Source organism: Crocuta crocuta, unplaced genomic scaffold, assembly GCF_008692635.1.
Source record: "Crocuta crocuta isolate KB4526 unplaced genomic scaffold, BGI_CrCroc_1.0 scaffold6, whole genome shotgun sequence".
Classification (NCBI taxonomy): Eukaryota; Metazoa; Chordata; class Mammalia; order Carnivora; family Hyaenidae; genus Crocuta; species Crocuta crocuta.
Window position 1 is genome coordinate 6160572 of NW_027531917.1, and position 14749 is coordinate 6175320.

At 34.3% G+C, this 14749-nt stretch overlaps 1 long non-coding RNA gene across 1 annotated transcript in view; it reads left to right on the plus strand.

Moving 5' to 3' along the window:
- The window catches only part of LOC144240586 (uncharacterized), an 82567-nt gene that overhangs the window by 19754 nt on the left and 48064 nt on the right, over positions 1–14749 (plus strand). The window contains exon 2 of the long non-coding RNA XR_013337766.1: positions 10301–10429. This is a non-coding gene — a long non-coding RNA (uncharacterized LOC144240586). The remainder of the gene's footprint in view (positions 1–10300; positions 10430–14749) is intronic.

The following is a 14749-nucleotide window of genomic DNA, read 5'->3' on the forward strand; positions in this document are numbered from 1 at the left end:
CAGTGGTGACTGACTCTATATGGGGCAGGGTTGGGATCGGTGAGGTGTTTTATTGCTTTTTCATTGGAAAAATGATAAGATTAAATGAGAATGGATATAAATTGCAGATAATTGTAATCACACCAATTTTGTGAGCTTCAAAATTAAAACATGAGTGTGAAATATACTTCTTAAGAATGTGATCAACATAAATTTTATACATGTCAACCTAATTCTCATCCCCATGTTTAGGCTGTTTTATTCTAATTTCCTAAATATTAAGGGGAACATCTAAAAGTTACTATAAAAAGGATGCTCATTCTTTAAATAAACTCAGATTTACATTGATTAAATATCAATAATTCATGAAGTGATGATATTGTGAATAAAATAAATGAGATTACACAATAGACAAGTTATTTTATTTTTACTTATTAAAGTAGAAATGGGGAATAATTTCTTATGGAATGAACACTTTTTAGAAGCTACTGATCATTAAACAAAATAATGTTAGAATATTTTTTCCAGTAATTTATTAAAGAGAATGAAAAATAATGATATAATATCTTAAGACACAAGAACATACTATACTGATTTGAATTATTTCTTGGTTTGCAGTTGAAATAACCTTCAGCGCAGTGATATTTAATGTGAGAAGTATTGTAATAAGATAATTTTATATGTGAATAGGTTAAAAAGGCTTTTTAAAAATTTTTTTATCTTTGTTATCATTTTCCATAGCTTATACACTTAGATAATTCCTTTTTCTTGAGTTTTGAGTATAAGAAATATCTTATTGCAAATGGGAAACTAATTTTTTACTCTTTCACATAAAATAGACAATTTTGCTGCAAATTTTCAGTATTTCATTTTTTATTTTCTCGGAATGAGTGAGCCTCAGGTATTTTTCTTGGCAAATTTACAAGAACATAAAAGAGAATATGTGGGGACATGAACATTTCATCATGAAATCTAACCTTTAGAATTTCAACATAATGTGGAAACATGTTATGGAGTTTAATTTGTTGATTTCAAGATAGTATATGGAAGAGATTCTAGTGAACAGAGAGCAAGAAACTAAAATCATAATGTCCTTATGTTTATGAACTTTATTCATAAATGTAACTGTCCAAGATAAATTGAATTCATGATTTATGTGTTATTAGTATAACCTCTCCTGCTTTTCTAAAGTTAATGTCTTTGTGATATCTTTTTCCAATCTTCATTTCATTTAAACAGAAATATTTTAGTACGGTGTTAGATTTATAGAAAAATTAAGAAGATAATATAGAGTTCTCCTATATTTCACATCTAGTTTTGCTGATTATTAACAATTTGTATTAATATGGTATATTTGTTACAATAAGTGAAACAATTTTGATATACTATCCTTAATTATGGTTGATGCTTAATTCAGAGTCTCTTAGTTTCTACCTAATGTGCCTTTCTCTGGTCTAGGACCCTATTTAGATACTATATGACATGTAGTTTTCATACATTATTTGGAATTATTCTGTATGGGAGATTTGTCTCTTCTATTTCATTTATTTATTTATTCAATAATTTATGTATGTTCAATAAAGACTTATAGATATTTATTTTATACTTCGGATTTTAGCTTAATATTGCTTTATTTTGTTGCTCAAATGTTCCAACACTGACCATTGGGAAATGTTCCCTGTGGCTCCTATGTCTTTTTCACACCCCATCAATGTAGGTTTTATTTATTTATTTTTTGATTTGAATCAACAAGATGCTCCAATCTCATTACATATGTTCCCTGCTCAAGTCTGGTTTCTTTTACTGGGAAATGGTGTTAGAAATTAAGATATTGGTGTTAGGTATACTCTTTGCTACTGGGGTGTCCTTGCTTCTAGGTCAGCTCAGCTGACAGAAGAAGAAGATATATGTGTGTATGTTAACATGTGTCTATATACACATCGATAAATATTTTTTGTAACTATCTAAATCTATATAAAACTGAATATGAGTTCATACTGATGGTCACAACTCTAATCTCTTACCACATGTATTGTTCTAGCCTCCTTTTGCTTATCTATAAATTCTTACCTCGCCAATAAGAACCTGGCTTCCTCCACTGACCATATATTTGATTATTTGTTCAATTTCAATATACATGTATAGCAGTATAATAATTGCTTTCCACTGGAAAACTTTATCAACTAGAGTACAGTGCTTATTTATAGTTTCTTTTACCCACTTGTTTCCAAAGTTACTTATGTCACCATATCTCCCCATGCACACACCCTGACCTCATCAGCGACGTTGTTTGATACATATGAAATGCACTTAGCTTGCCGTGCTACAGTCTTTATTCCATCCTGGGATCATCCAACTTCCTAAAATTGCATACATCTAGGTTAAATCCATGTGCTGTAAAGTTCTATGGGTATTGACAAAAGCACAATGTCATGGATTCCTCATTGCAGTATCATTTGGGATAGTTTTACTTTCAGAAGTCCCCTGTATGTCACCTATTCAACTCTCCCTTCTACCCCAAATCTCTGGCAACCACACATGTACTTTTTTAACTCATTGTTTTACTTTTTTCAGAAATTAACATAATTGGAATCATATACCACATTGTATTTTCTGGCTGGCTCTTTTCAGTTGGCAATACGTAGTTAAGATGCATCTATGTTTTTCATAGCTTGATCATTTATTTTTATTATTGAATAAAATTCCGTTATATGAATGCATAATAATTTATTTATCTATTCACCTATTGAAGGATAACTTGATTGCTTCCAGCCTTTAGAACTATAAATAATGTTGCTGCAAACATTCACATCTAGGTTTGTGTGGGAAGATGTTTCAACTCAGTTGTTATATATCTAGATGGATTATTGCTGGATCATTTGGTATAATATTTAGTTTGGTAAGAAACCGTGAAATTGTGTTCCAAATTGGCTGTACCATTTTGTATTTTTATCACCAAAGGCTGAGCTCTCCTGCTGTTCCAGAACCTCAAAAACATTTGGTATAGTCAATTTTTTGGTTGGATGTTAGTCATTCTTATTTTTTTTTTTTTTAATGTTTTATTTATTTCTAGGAGAGAGGGAGAGAGAGAGACAGCGTGAGCAGGGAAGGGTCAGAGAGAGGGAGTGACAGACTCTGAAACAGGCTCCAGGTTCTGAGCTGGCAGTCAGCACAGAGCCCGACGCGGGGCTCGAACCCACGAACCGTGAGATCATGACCTAAGCGAAAGTCGGACGCTTAACCGACTAAGCCACCCAGGCGCCCCGGATGTTAGCCATTCTTAAAAGTATAGAGTGGTGTCACATTATTTTAATTTTCTGTTCCCTACTGACACATAAGGTTAAATGTGTTTTCAAATACTTGTCATGTTTGCCATATATTCTTTTTTAAGACATCTATTCAGATATTTTGCCCATTTAAAAAATCGGATTGTTTCTTTTCTTACTGTTGAATTTTAAGAGTCCTTTTCATAGCTTGGATGTAAGTCCTCTATGGAAGATGTATTTTACAGATATTTTCTACCAGTTTTTGCCTTGTCTTTTTGTTCAGTGTCTCTTCAGAACAAAAATTTTTACTTTCAGTAAAGTCCAATTTATAAATTAATAAAAATATATTGTCGTTTTGATGTTGCATCTAAAAACTCATCACCAAAACCTAAATCATTTACTTTCCTTTTATATGATCCTCTAGATGAATATATTTTGAGTATTACATTTAGGTCTTTGACACATTTTGAGTTAATTTTTGTGAAAGGTGTAAAGTCTATGTTTAGTTTCTTTTTTCCCCCTTCCTTCCTTCCTTCCTTCCTTCCTTCCTTCCTTCCTTCCTTCCTTCCTTCCTTCTCTCTCTTTCTTTCTTTTATGTTCCAACACTGTTTGTTGAAAAGACTATCCTTTCTTCTTTACATTTCCTTCTTCATTTATCAAAGATAAGTGTACCCTATTTGTGTGGGTCTACTTCTGTGGTTTCTACTCTGTTCCATTGATCTATGTGCTTAATCTTTCACTAATATCATGCTGTGTTGATTATTATAGCGTTTAATAGATCTTGAAGCTATATATGGTGTTAAGCCTCCAACATTGTTATATTTTAGTATTATGTTGGACATAATGGGTCTTTTCCCCTTCAAAACAAGCTTTAGAATCAGTATTGCAATATCTACAAACTACTGTGCTTGGATTTTGATTGGGATTGCATTAAGCCTATTGATTGAGTAGCCAAGAATGACAATATTAACAGTATTATGTTCTAATCCATGATCATGTCATTTCTCTCCATTTATTCAGATCTTTGAATTCTTTCATCAGGGTTTTATATTCTCTGCATATAGATCCTGTGCATATTTTATTCAATTTCTGTCTAAGAATTCCATTCTTTTGACCTCATATAAATTGTGATTTTCTAAAAAAAAATTCAAAATCCAATTTTCATTGCCAAGATATAGGAATATAACTGACATTTACATATTACTATTGAATGCTGCAGCCTTGCTATAATCACTAGTTCCAGGAATTTTGTCTTAATTCTTTTGGGTTTTCTACATGGGCAATCATGTCATCTAAGAACAAAAACAGTTGTTAACTCCTTCCAAATTTGTATACGTCTATATCATTTTCTTTTTTTTTTTTTAATTTTATTTCTAGGAGAGAGAGAGACAGCGTGAGCAGGGGAGGGTCAGAGAGAGAGGGAGTCACAGACTGAAACAGGCTCCAGGCTCTGAGCTGGCAGTCAGCACAGAGCCCGACGCGGGGCTCGAACCCACGAACCGCAAGATCATGACCTAAGCGAAAGTCGGACGCTTAACCGACCAAGCCACCCAGGCGCCCCTCATTTTCTTGCCTTATTGTGGTAGTTAGGATTCCAGTATGGTCGTGAATAAGAGTGACCAGGAGGGAAATCTTTGTTTATTCAAGATCTTAAGGGGAAAATGTCTGTTTTAGATATTCTTTATCAAGTTGCTGAAGTTTCCCTCTATTCCTAGTTTTCTGAGTTTTATCATGAATGGACATTATATTCTTAAGTGATTTTCCCTGTAACAATTGAGGTGCTTATATGATTTTATTCTTTAGTCTACTGATGTGGGACATCACATTAATTGACTTTTGAATGTTGAACCAACCTAGCATATATGGAATAAATTTTACTTTTTGTGATCTGTCTATCTACCTATCTATCTATCTCTCTATCTATCTGCCTATCTATAACATTTTTAGGTATGATTTGCTAATATTTAATAGTGAAGTTTTCCCATCTGTATTCTTGAGAGATATTGGGCTTCAGTTTTCTTTTCTTGCAATGTCTTTATCTGGTTTGGTATTAGAGTAATGTTACCCTCATAAATGAGCTGGAAACTTTCTCCCTCCTTCCATTTTCTGGAATAGGCTGTAAATTGTTTGTATCATTACTTTCTTAAATATTTGACAGAATTTGTCCGTGAAAACATCTGGGCCTGGTGCTTACTTTTTTGAAAGGTCATTAATGTCAATTCAGCTTATTTAATAAATTTAGACCTATACAATTCAAGTGTCATCTGAAAATTCATTCTAATTAATTTTTTGTACTTTGCACATTTTTGTTTATCTATTTTTCATAAACATACAACAAAAACATAAATGCATGTGTGTTTGTGCATGAAAAACAAACAAAAAACCTACCTTATCCTGTACACATAGCAATGCATCTGCCCCATGTACCTCAAATACTTTCATTCTATTCCAAATATACATCATATTATTGTGCTCAAAGGCGTCAGACCAAAGTTTTCTTAAAGTAGGCCTCAATGTTATTTCTACTTTTGCTTTAGTTTTCTGTAATTATTCTTACATTGTAGATTTTGATGATTATGCTTTGCAATGCCAGAATTTCCTTTCGGTTCTTTCTCTCTATCTATTTCTTATAATTTTACTGATATTCTCTATTTAAGGAGGCATTTTCATCGCATTTGTCCATAATTTTTTAAACATGGTTCCCTATACATCTCTGAACATAGTAGTAGAAGCTTTGAGATCTTTGTTTGCTGGACCAATATTTGTGTTTCTCTAAAAGCAGTTATTATTGTCTGCTTGTTTTTCTATAAATGAGACATACTTTCTTTTTTCTTGTATGTTTTATGAGTTTTTAAACTGGATATGTTAGATGATATATTATAGCAATATATACCGACAGCCACTACCTTCTCCCAACTTGGGGCTTGTTATTGTTATTGTTATTGTTAGCTTGTTTATTTTTTTAAATGATTTGGCTGAACTACTTCAATAAAGTCATTTCCACTGTAAAGTTTAACCTCTGATGTCATTTCTTAAGAGCTTGTTTGGAGGTTCTAGCAGGGGAGCGCAGCTACTCCTATACCCTTGACGGAAGAACAGTCCTCCTCTGTCGGGGAAGGTCATCCTCTTCCACCGAGTGCACAGCTTTAGGAGGGATGCACATGGATTGGTAGGGGAGGAAGGTGACACCCACCTTGCTTACATTGTCACCTGTACTTCTGATCTATCTGTTATAGATCAGAGGTTACAATTAACTTGTTAGAGTGGTTCACAGAACTCAAGAGAAATATTTTACTTGCTAGATCACTGATTTATGACAAAATGTGTAACTCAGTAGTATCCAGATGCAAAAGATCCATAGGACAACCCTGGTGATCAATGCAGTAACAGATGTTGCAGTCAGATCGCCCTCACATCCAAGATGATGTCACTTAGAATGCATAGCATTAGACATGCACAGTTTTCTTGAATTTCAGATCAGTATGGTTTTGGCCAAGTTCTCTTTGACTGTTACTTTCTTTTTTATCCCCATTAAGTTTCTGGCTGATCTCCTTCTACTGATATCACACCTAACTGTTAGCCTCCACTAATAGATATCTGATTGATCTATGTTTTCAACAATGGCCTGGACATTAATTGATCCTAAAGGTTCTGATCACCCAGTTCCAATGTCTTATGTGTGAGTTTCCCATACATATACCAAGAAATGCTTTGACACAAGCAGTGTGTCCTATAATTCAACTCAGTTCTGACACCATCTCTCAGGAGATAGCGTCAGATTCCACAGGTTAAAGACTCAGTCATATGATTAGGTAAGAACTAGACATGAGCAATAGAAAGAAAACCCTAGGCAGAGTCCCAAGTCCTTAAAAGAGAATGATAGGGACATGAGCTGGAAGTGAGAATGGTGATAAATAAGGTAGACATTGTAAGCCTAGGAGTACAACATCCTGACCTTGTGGCTTCCAAGACTTTGGGCCTGACAGACCAAAGAGGCTCAGGTGTAGGACAGCTGCTCTCCTCTTCCCCTCTGTCCCAGGGTAACCCCTAGACTCATTGTAATGCATTTTCATTGTAGATAAAGCCTCATCTGATGGAGAAAGACATCCAGGATTGTCCAGTACAAACATGTGGGGTCAAAAGTACCCCTTCCAAACTTGTGGGAGGAATGTCCCAAAGTTTGGAAGCAGCCTTCATTAAAGACCACCCCACTGTTCATCACAGCTCCTTCCAGCCCAGAGAGACCTACTAATACCCAAACTTAAAACAACCCAGGGGCCAATTCCACCTCACAGAACCTGTTTGGTCTTCCACCTTGAGAGTATACTTTTGCTTCAATAAACTGCTATGTGTTTGCTACTTTCCTTCTGACTGTCTTTATTTGAGGGCAGAGGACTACATAAGTCTCATAAGTCTTGTGGAATCCAAGGACCATGACCTTCATTCACACAATGCAGACTCTCTCACCCATATTACAGAGGGCCTGCCCTCCTCCCTTTTACCCCCACTTTACAGTCCAGTCATAAGTCCACATTGTCACCTGTACTTCTGATCTATTTGTTATAGATCAGAGTTTACAATTAATTTGTTAGAGTGGTTCACAGAACTCAAGAGAAACATTTTACTTGCTAGAGCACACATTTATTACAAAATGTGTAACTCAGAATTATCCAGATGCAAAAAATCCATAGGACAATATGAGAAAAGGGCTTGAGCTTCTGTGCTCTCTCTGGGTACCCCACTTTCCTTGAATCTTCATGTGTTCACCAACCTGGAACTGTCCTCTTTGGGTATTTACAGAAACTTTATTACAAAGCCACAATTAATTAAATCATTGACCATTGGTAATTGAATTGAATCTCCAGCCCCTTTCCCCTTCCTATAGGTCCCAGTGTGGGAGTGAAATTCCATCCCTCTAATAGCATAGTTGGTTGCACTAGTAAGAAGCCCCCATCCTTATGAGCTTTCCAAAAGTAACCTCATTAACATAACAAAAATACATTTTCATTCTCATCACTTAAGAAATTTTAAAGATTTTAGAAGGTCTGTGTCAGAAAAGAGTACAAAGACCAAATATATATTTCTTATGATAAATCACAATATCACACTCTACAGTCTGATCTAATTAAAGTTAGATCCTTTTTTGGAGACATTATTGCCAATTTCAGGCTTTCTTTGACCCCAAAAATACTCTTGGCTGCCTCCCCTGGTTTTCCTTGTTAAACTTTTAGCTAGTCTACCATTTTTCTTATTGTGAAAATAACTTGGAACTACCAACCTCCTTTTAATTTCTCACCTCTATGATTTGTTGTGTTTTCAAGGATGCCCTTAGGGCATGAATTCTCCAAGCTCTAAATTACTTTAGAACTCTTAGAGTTGTGGAACTGTCTGTTCTTAAATTCTGCCTTTCCCCGCTGGCATTATCTTTGTGTTTTAAGTCTCCCTGTTGATAACCAAAGTCTATGCGTTGGGTGTGAGATTTAGCCACTTGGTCTTGGCTTGCCCCTTTTGGCAAGGAATCTCTGTCCCACAGGGAGTTGAAGTACAGGTGATTGGACCCCAGTGCTCTCATCCTGTCGTGCATGAGGTAGAGCTTCTGTCTTTTGAATAGAAGCTGGTGGGAACCCCAGCCCTTTTGGCTGCAGATGGCTGTAATAGAGATTCTAAAATATAGATACGGGAGGGGTATGAGAGATGCTAGTGGGCTCATTCTCGAAGGTGAAACCATAGCTCTTTACTGAGAGTGTGGGAAAGCGATTTTCTTAGCTTTACCCACCTGGAGTAAAACTTATATCACAGTAAGCTTGCAAAGATATGTGTGTTAAAGGCAGAGGAGAGCAAATAGGAGTGTGTTGTAGCTCAAGTACCACCTATTTTCATTCTTCTGAGATTTAGTTGATTTTCTAGAGAAAATATTTCTTCATTTGCTATATTTCATTTTAAAAATTTCGTATTTATGATTTTCACAGTTGAATGAATGCCTCTCTGGGGACACAGTCTATCATACTCCTTACTCCATCCAGCATTCTAGAAATCTGTAACACTTAGGATTTTCCATGGACACAGGATATCATCTGTGAATGGAGACAGCATTACTTTTTTTTTAATTTTTAATTTTGTACATATTTTATTTCTTTTTTTTTCTGATTTAATTACGCTGATTGGGGCCTGCAAACAGTGTTTAATAGACTTCATGAAAGGTCACAACCCTTCTTTGGTTCAAATCTTAGGAAAAAAGCATCTATTTATTCTTTCACAGTCAAGTACGTTGTTGACTCTAGGTTTTTGTATATACCTTTTTATTAGGTTGAAAATTTTCTTTCTAATATACTGAAAACTTTTAACTTAAATGGGTGTTTTGTTCAAATGCTTCTTTATCCGTTAATAACTATGACATAGGTTTTCTTTCTTATTCTATTACCATGGATTATATTTTTTGATATTGTAACATCAAATCAACTTAATAGTCCTAGAGAAATTGCCACATATTGAAATATATTATCCTTCTATATGTCAGAGTTTATATGAAATGTTTCATTAATGGTTTTTGCATTATGCTCATAAGGAATATGCAACTACAGTTTTCTTTTCCTTTGTGAAATTTTTTTGGTTGTGTCGCCACTTCATATTTTTAGCCTGTGAAATAAATTTACTCAATTTCGATATGTCAAGGCATATATATATCTTCATATTTTTAGCCTGTGAAATAAATTTACTCAATTTCGATATGTCAAGGCAGGTTAACATTATCATTAATGATAGTAAGTCCGGGGTGCCTGGATGGCTCAGTTGGTGAAACATCTGACTCTTGATCTTAGCTCAGGTCACAATCTCATCGGTTCGTGAGTTTGAGTCTCATCTCAGGTTTCATGTTGACAGTAGTGAAGTGTCTGCTTGGAGTTCTCTCTCCCTCTCTCTCTGCCTCTCCCTCACGTGTACTCATGGGTGCTGTCTCTCAAAATAAGTAAATAAACTTTAAATAAATTTAAAAATGATAGTAAATCCAAATCTTAGTGGAATAAAATACTAAAACTTTATTTCCTGTTCATGCACAGTCCACTGCATAAGTTTTCCTGGGTTGTCTTCACACCGGAGTAGAAAGTGATCCTGGATCTTTTCATCTAAGATTCCTCAAAACCCCTGTCTCTGAGAAAGTTCACGTGAGATAGTCTACTTCAAAATATGTAAGTAAAACTTTTGGGACTTAATGGTAAAGATTTAATTCCATGGGTCAAGGTGAAAAATTGTATTAATTATCAAGGGAGAAAAAAATGAAGTTGGAATCAGAATTTTGACAGTAACATATAAAGCTGGATAAAAATGGAGATGCATTTTCAGGAAACTCAAGGGCACTAAAATGTAAGCCAAGAATTGAATAACCATCCAAGATGTCCTCATTTAACAAGTCTCCAGAAGACTTTTTTTTTTTTACAGGCAAGAGCATAAGAATTATTGTAATTTCTCATCTTTTACAAGGAAACTTGCAGAAGATGAGCCTTCTTCAACTGAGAAATAATTGAAAAAGAATAGCTATAGTAGGGTTCTCAATTTTCAGCTTGGTACTTAGCTATGTAAAGACTACATCTCTTAGCTTTATGCATAGTAGTGGTTCTGTTCACATCAGTGGAATTTAAACAGAGGTGTTAATTCTGTAATGTGTCTTTAAAGTGATAAGTTGTACTCTTGTCTTCCTTATTTCTTCTTCCTTTTGTCTGGAATGTTGATGTAATAGCTAGAACTGGAAGAGCTTTTTTGAACTAGGTGGGCAAAGAGGCTGTGCGTTATGGAGAAACAAGTCAGAAGGAGCCTGGCGTTACAGAATGTTACATATACACTCACAAGTATATACATAAATATGAGAGTTAAACACATTTCTGACTTTTTAAAAGACACGGTTATTTTGGATTCTGAGATTAGAACTCAAATATAATCCTAATTAAAACAGAGTTAGTCCATACATTCCTTGCAAGCCATTTATATCATGTTTAAAATTATCCTAAGAGTAAGCAGACACTTGCATGTGATGGGAGAAAGAGCCATTTCTTAGGTCAGGGAACAGTGAAAGTGGACCAAAACCATTGTAGTTGAATTCTCATATACCTTTGGGTATGCTGAAGGGCTCTATCCATTGACCTTCTTTGCCAAACTGGAAAAACCATAGGTTTTCCTGGATTGCTGAGGCTGACAGTAGGAATAGGTCATGGTCAGAAAGAAAATATTTTACTGTCAAATAATTATAGTAGTAAGGTCTTTTTATTGGAAATTTTAACATTCCATTAAAGTCACAAATCTCATGGGGTTCTATACCAGTATATATGGTTGCGATGAAAATATAAGGAGCAAAGGAAGATTCTTTCATTTTTTAATTTTTGCAGGCCTTTTATTTTATTATTTATTTATTTATTTACTTTAATGCTAATTTATCTTTGAGAGAGAGAGAGAGATCATCAGTGGGGGAGGGGCAGAGAGAGGGAGGGGAAGCACAGAATCGAAGCTGGCTCCAGGCTGTGAACTGTCAGCACAGAACCTGATGCAGGGCTGTAACTCTTGAACCATGAGATCATGACCTGATCTGAAGTTGGATACTCAACCAACTGAGCCACCCAGGTGCCCCTCAGAAATTCAGCATTAACATGGTTACTTTTTAAATAGCAAATTTCATATTAATGTTAATAAAAATTTTATCCATTTTTTTAATTCAATTTACTTTCAGTAATTTTCTGAGTTGTCCTTCTTGCAATATTTGTTTTAATGTTGTCTTTCATGCTGTTTCTCCAAATTTGTTATAAAAAGAAACCACGAATAAAAATTTTACTGAAAAAACATTCTGGGTTTAGGTGAATTGACATTTTTTCTAATCCCAAGACTGGAGCAGTCTATTTTGGGCCATATCCAGGCTCTAAATAGAGCTGACCAGGGAAGGCAGCTCCGTTTTTCAGAGATCTTGGTTTGAAAAAGCATACATGGCAAAGCTCTAAAACAGAGGTCTTAAACATAACTATCTATCCTATGTGATAGGGAGATGGATTTTAAAGAGCTAAACAGTAACATTTTATTTAGATTTCTTTTCCTAGTTTGTGTTAGTCTGGAGACCCATATTTATATCAAATATGAAAATATTATTTTAGACCAACAAGGTAGCATGAGTTGCTCTTGTATAATCTTTATGCCTGTAATGTTACTATGTTTGAGATATTTCCTAATTGATAAGCTTTTGAAAATCTGCTCTGAAGTTATAATTGTATAGTTTTGTTTGTTCATAAATTGAATTATATCAAACAAAAGAAATTTTTATAAAGATTATGTACTCTTAAATTTTTATAACTTAATGTGATGGAACACAAAAACGGCAACATTTTTTGGCAAGGCTCTGATTTTTGGACACTTGAAGAGTTGATTATAGTAGATAGAATGTTTTTGTTTTGTTTTGATTGTTTTTCTTTCTTTTGTTTTTTGGCATGAGAAAACAGATTGATTTGAAATTGTTAGGATTTTAACAAAATTTAGAAACTTCAAGTCTTTGCCGTTGTGACCAGAGATAAAGTTTTACCTTTTAGTGAAACAAAATGGTAAAACAAACAAAAATAAATAAATAAACAAAAAAAATAATCTTTGTGTTCTCTGAAGGGATGGAGAACTTTAATGTTGAACAATAGATATGGTTTTCCTTTGGTATTGAAAGAAGTTTCACCTACCTCCATGTTACAGTACTTTCAAAATTGGTGTTAGCAACAAAATCACACAAAACTTCTCAACAAAATCATTCTCCTTTCTTCTCTCCAAATTTTCAATGTCATACTGAATTTTCAAGAGTCTTTCTTAGTAAATAGAGCTAAATTTACTATTATTCCATAAACCTATACATTAAGTACATTGGTGAGAAGCTTGCCTTGTTATTGTTTCCTGCTATTGTGAATGATTTTCTTTTTTAAAACATAATTCCACCCCAGAAAATACACTGCTTATTGATACATGTTCAAAATGAATAATTTAATTATATGCTTATAGGAAAATCACAAGAATTTTCATTTTCCTTCTGTTTTTATAATAGCTAGAATACATATTTAACTGATTATACAGTGCATCTACTTTGGTTTTTACATATGTAACCACGTATGCTATAGAACACCAATATTTAGGGGCTCTTATAAAGTATATTATAGTGTTTTTCCAAAATCCATGTGTTATCTCTAAAATAGAAGGCCTCACTTGAAAATACAAATCTGTTTCATATAGTAAGATGAATCTTTCTCCAAGATCATACTCATACAAGAACTAATTCTATGATATACACAAAAGTGTATTTATAGCAAGACCATACATTTTAAAATACTGGAAATGTAGGGGTATCTGGGTGGTTCAGTTGGTTAAGTGTCCGACTCTTGCTTTCCGCTCAAGTCACAATCTACAGTTTGTGGATTTGAGCCCCAGTTTGGGTGCAGCATCTGCTAGCGATTCTCTAGCTCCCTCTCTCTTCTCCTGGCCTGCTTGCACTCTGTCTCTCTCAAAAATGAATAAACATTCAAAAAAATTTTAAATAAAAGAAATTAACTAAAATATTTATATAGAGGAAATTTTAATTTCCTGCCATATTAGCATTTATAGATGGCTTTCCTAAGATACCTCTAGAGTTTGGAATTTGAAACAGAACAGATAGTGCTATTTTATACATGTTATATCATTAAGAGAAGGAACAAGTTACCATAAAAATTATTTCTGAAAGGATATTTTAATCTACTTTGTACTTGATGTCCTTTTTAAAAAAAATCTTTATTTATTTTTGAGAGAGAGAGTACACAAGCAAGAGGGGGCAAAGAGAGGGAGACACAGATTCCAAAGCAGGCTTCAGGCTCTGAGCTATCAGCCCAGAGCCCAATGTGGGACTCAAACCCACAAACTGTGAGATCATGACCTGAGCTGAAGTTAGATGCTTAACTGACTGAGCCACCCAGGTGCCCTTGAATGTATTTGGTTTCCTAAAGCCATTAAAGGTAAAAAGAAAATAAAAGCATAAACAAATAGGGGTGCTTGGGTGGCTCAGTTGGTTAAGCGCCTGACTCTTGATTTCAGCTCAGGTCACAATCCCAGGGGTGTAAGATTGAATCTCATGTTGGGGTCTTTGCTAACAGCATGGAGCCTGCTTTGGATTCTTTCTTGCTCCCTCTCTCTGCCCCTCCTCCACATGCATACTTGTTCACTCTCGCTCTCTCTCTCTCAAAATAAATAAACATTAAAAAAGCATAAATTTTTATTCTTATGCTTTTAAGTAAATTATATCGTAAAGTATCACAATATACTATTTGAAATGATTATTCACTGATAACATATTTGGGATTAAATTATTTTGCTCTAGAAATCACACAAGATTAACGAAAGAAAACATAAAATTTTGAATAATTATTACACAAATTATTTTTAAAATTTATAGGGTGCTTATGAAATGTTTTGTTCCTTTTACGTGTACTGGAATTTTGTTGTCTTCAAACATGTAAAAGATCCTTATG